Source organism: Centroberyx gerrardi, chromosome 12 (genome assembly GCF_048128805.1).
Source record: "Centroberyx gerrardi isolate f3 chromosome 12, fCenGer3.hap1.cur.20231027, whole genome shotgun sequence".
Lineage (NCBI taxonomy): Eukaryota > Metazoa > Chordata > Actinopteri > Beryciformes > Berycidae > Centroberyx > Centroberyx gerrardi.
The window spans coordinates 30,517,247-30,521,744 of record NC_136008.1 but is presented as its reverse complement, the minus strand read 5'-3'; the positions used below and the strand labels follow the sequence as shown (position 1 = coordinate 30,521,744).

Genomic DNA, 4,498 nt, shown 5'->3' with positions numbered 1-4,498 from the left:
GCAGAAAAGATGAAGGCAATATAGATCAATATAATACACTATAAAAACTATGAAGATAAACAATATAAAACTATTAAAAAAGTGTCTTGTGTCCAAGTGGACACAGTTACTGACTGGTTACCATCCTTGATAATAAACACTTATTTCCAAATGTTAGGGAAACCACAAATAAGTGTACGGTTTCCCCACTGACACGGAGAGGAGAAAAAAATGGTTGGCTCAAGTCAGCAGGAGCAATCTTACTATCACTAAAGATCACAACAACAAAAAAATATGCGAGGTAATAATATTCAAACACTTCATTTGCACTTTTTCACAAACAAAGACCATACCATTGGGAAGCTTAATGTTTGGTTTATTAAAAATAAGGAACAGGGAAAGGCTTGTAAAACCCAGGGAGTTGAGACTCAGGGTGCAGGGTGAGGGTGCTGTCTCATTGCAGGGAGTCTTCAGGCTCCATTGAATCCCCCTGTGGTTCTTGTGCTGAAAGAGAGAGTGAGAGAGGGAGAAAAAGACAGAGGAGAAAGGGTTAGACACACCTATATAGGCTTGGATGGGAAATTGCCTTGGGAGATGAGGTGTGGTCTTTGTTCCTCAACTTAAGTTATGGAACTTCATTAGTTGTGATCATCAACAGCTTTTGCTGCTGATGTTTAACAAAGTATGACAAGTGGCATCAGTTACTGATGTGATATTAATTTATATAAAGTTGTCTCATGTTCTTGGTTGTCTTTTATATATGTAATGAGAGTATACATGTCCAGTGCTCCTACAGCAGGTTACTAATATACACTAACAAGATAAGATTACTTATATAATACAGTAATAGAATACATGTTTAGTATGATTACTTATATAATACTGTAGTATAATACTTTTAGTATTTAGTATGATTCCCCATTTAGCCTAGTATGATTCATTTTTCAAAATTGCTGGCCTATTTTAAACTTACCTTGTGTTTTCAATCTCACTTAGGTCCTCCAACTTCCCTCTCCCTTTGCCATCAATCCAAAATCAGCTGAGCTGCAACATAATATAGACAGGTAATAGTCAACAGAATCACAAAGCCTAAAAACACTCAACCCATAAGTTACGTTTTTGTTTACTGTTTTGAAGTCTCAAATATGCACTCTAAATCCATATCAATAGCGATGTATCACAAACATAGCTCTCTTCCTTATTATTGTGTAACGTTAACTTTATTATTAGCTCTTACTCCAAAATGGATATCCTCATTTCACCACCTCCACCCACCACTCTACAAACACATGCCCCAATGTTATATTTAACTAATATTTAACTCCCCCCACCCCGCAAAAAATCACGTTTAGAAGTATTTTTCTCTAATTCCACAACGTTGGATGAAATGGCATTAAGAGAACGGAATTTATAATTAATAGGCTGTTCGTGGTTAACGTTATGTGTTGCTAACTTTATTCAGTATCCTAGCCTAATCTGTTATCTGTTAACGTTCCCTAAATCTACTAATTTAGAGGGGGATAATCCACTAACATGCTTTAATGCACATGTTAATTTGATACAGATGTGCTGATAATATACAATCTGATTCTTTAAACATCTTACCCTTTCAAAGTACATCACAAACGGTCCATTCCGCTGCAACTCTACTGCGCTGCTAGTGTTAGCCGCTAACTTCCGGGAACTATTGAGAGGCTCCGCGATCCGCCATTGCTGTAAAAAAATGGTCCATTGGAGAGAACGGAGATGACGCAACTCTCTCTCTATATGGCTCTGGATCCACCTAAACACATGCAGACATTCCATTCTTGCTCAAGTAGCTGTTAAAAGCTTGGCCACACAGCAGTCCAACTGCATCATTTACAATTAATTTCATGCATTCCTTTACAAACATGAGTGGTTCATGACAGTGGCTTTAATTTGGCTGATTTTGTAGACCTGCTTGCAGAGGAATCCCGTGGTTACATGCATGTGGTGTCAAACATTGTGAAAGCCAACGCATATTGGCAGTTGTATGGCAGACTTTGAAGGCCTGGCATGATTTTTCTTAAGCCGTTTGGGCCTCAATGTTAGTGTTGTGAAAGTTCAGGTCTGTAGGAGTGTTTTGACATACAGTGTCTTGTGCTGTAGAAAAGAAAGTTGACTTGTGTTATGTTTAATCTGCGTAGCCTATATAGTCCAAAAATGACAAATCAGTGTTTAAATGTAGAGGGGAACTCGAACAATTATTATCACAGAAAATCAGTGTATAGATTGTATAGTTGCAATTTGTTGCTTTGCTTATTTATTAGCATTATTTTCATTTATTAGATTTTTTTTGGTGCAAAAAGATTCTTTGAGTCAATATGAGTGTGGATTTATACAAAAAAAAAATGACGCTTTTATTCTGAAAAAATCTGACCAGAAGTCTCATTCGAGTTCTGGCTGGTGGAACACAAGCACTATTTACTCTTGCTGCACATAGGAACTGCCTGGTCCAACATGTCTGCACAAAGACAAGGACACAAATGGACATTCAGATGAATGACAAGGGGCGGACTCTGGGGGTCCCCGGACCCCACTTTGGGAACCACTAGGCTATAAAGCACAGCAGGTTCAGACATAGGCTTACAACTTGTTTTCATTTCCAATTTGAGTTGATCATGTGACCTGCGAGGAGCTGACACCTCCTCTAACTCAAAGCATGCCATTGTTTGTGTCCCCTTTTCAATGCTGACAGCCATCACTTCACACCAGTAAAGGGATTACACCAGAGAATTACACCAATTATTTGTTGTGATTGACCACTCCCATTCCTTAGGATAGAGCTTGATAGATCAATAGACCATAATGCAATGCAGGCTCTTTATGGGAAGCAATGGAGGGTGAACCCACCTAACCTGGGCTGAAATGGCATGGAATTCATTGTATGCATCATAATAAGCAGGATCAAACTGATTTAAAACTGATCTAAGGAAAAAATATTTTTTGTTTGTATTGGTGGTTGTTTGCCTGATGCTGATCACAGACTAGAGATCATATTTTATCCTCCGTTTTATTTGCCACCACATGACTGATCCTCAGATAACTTGATGTTTTCTAAGTCTTTCCTGAAAAGTTTGTTTCATTAGGATTCATCATTCATTTTTCCCCATTAGATGTCTCTCTTTCCTCTTAGCCCTATGAAAAATCACTATAATATTCCTACAGGGACTTCACTTGTGTCTGTGGTACTCTATAGTGAGTTTAGAGTGACCATATCATACTTTATCCTATTTTTTATTCCCTAAAGTATCACTATATATATATATATATATATATATATATATATATATATATATATATATATATATATATATATATATATGTATCCCTCCTTTTGTGTCCGTTTCATGTTAATTAATTCTGTGTTCCCGGTCCAAAATGACCACCCCATTATAGCTGATTATAAATCCATAATAATACATATATTATCACCTAATGTTGTGTTAGATCTTTCTATCAACTTAAGTTATTGTGAACATTACAAGTTTTGAACTTCTATTTGCTATTTATGGCCTGTAGGCCTCATTGACCTGAGCTCATACAACTCGTTTTTGAGTAAAAAAAAGCATAATGTATGGATTATTTTGACTATAACAAATACTCAGATGAAACATATTGTGCTATTTATCACAGACTACTTTGTGTCAAAGTTTAACAAGGACATTTGTTTTGAAACCATTTCAAATTTTTAAATAGTGGCACAAAATAACATCTGTTGTGTTCCTGGTCAAAACTGACCGGTATGATTTTATTAGTAAAGAAAGGACATAGGCCCAAAACTACACATGAAAACTTTTGTGAGCAAGGCCTCAAAAAGTTTTATATACCAGAGCTGCGAGAAAAGTTCTATATATTATTGTAACAATGTTGCGATTGTTTGTGAGAATGCCAACAGTTGTGGTTCCCATGGGGGAAAGATTCTATTGGGGAAAGGTTCCCGTGGGGGTTGCCATGGAAGCCAAGAAGGGGAGTGAGGTGTGTGTGTGTGTGTGTGTGTGTGTGTGTGTGCTCAAACACACATGCATGTGGGGGTCTGGGAGAGGAAGTGTGTCCATCTGATGAATGGGCATGTGCCTGAACTCAATTTTATACACTAATTGTAGTCTCCCATTCATTTCTAATGGCCGGTCATTTTTGACCGGGAACACCACAGGTGTACAAAAGTTAAATAAAACACCCAGAATTTAATGAAAATTATCAAAATGTATTTTGTGTGTTCAGATGCCCTGTGTGGGCAAAGTCATGGAACCTTATGACAATCAGATTAAATGAACTACATTTTTTGAGAGAAAACTTGTAAATCGGTCCAATTTGACCGGAACACAACAGGAGGGATATACAGTGTAATATAAATGTAATAATATTATGCCACCTTCATATGTTCAGTTAGATGTTGAAAGCAATTGGACACAATGAATTGCAAGTGGAAAAGTTTATTTTTCTGGGAAACAATATATTGGCATAAGACTTTCCTCTTGAATTTACATGCAAAACT

General features: G+C 36.9%; 1 long non-coding RNA gene across 1 annotated transcript; it reads right to left on the bottom strand.

Moving 5' to 3' along the window:
• Window positions 1-334: 334 nt before the first annotated feature.
• Window positions 335-1,712, bottom strand: LOC144541949 (uncharacterized). Its single transcript, XR_013506939.1, has 3 exons — window positions 1,585-1,712; window positions 953-1,023; window positions 335-483 (listed from the first exon to the last, which is right to left on the bottom strand). It is a non-coding gene; the product is annotated as an uncharacterized LOC144541949 (long non-coding RNA).
• Window positions 1,713-4,498: the final 2,786 nt, after the last annotated feature.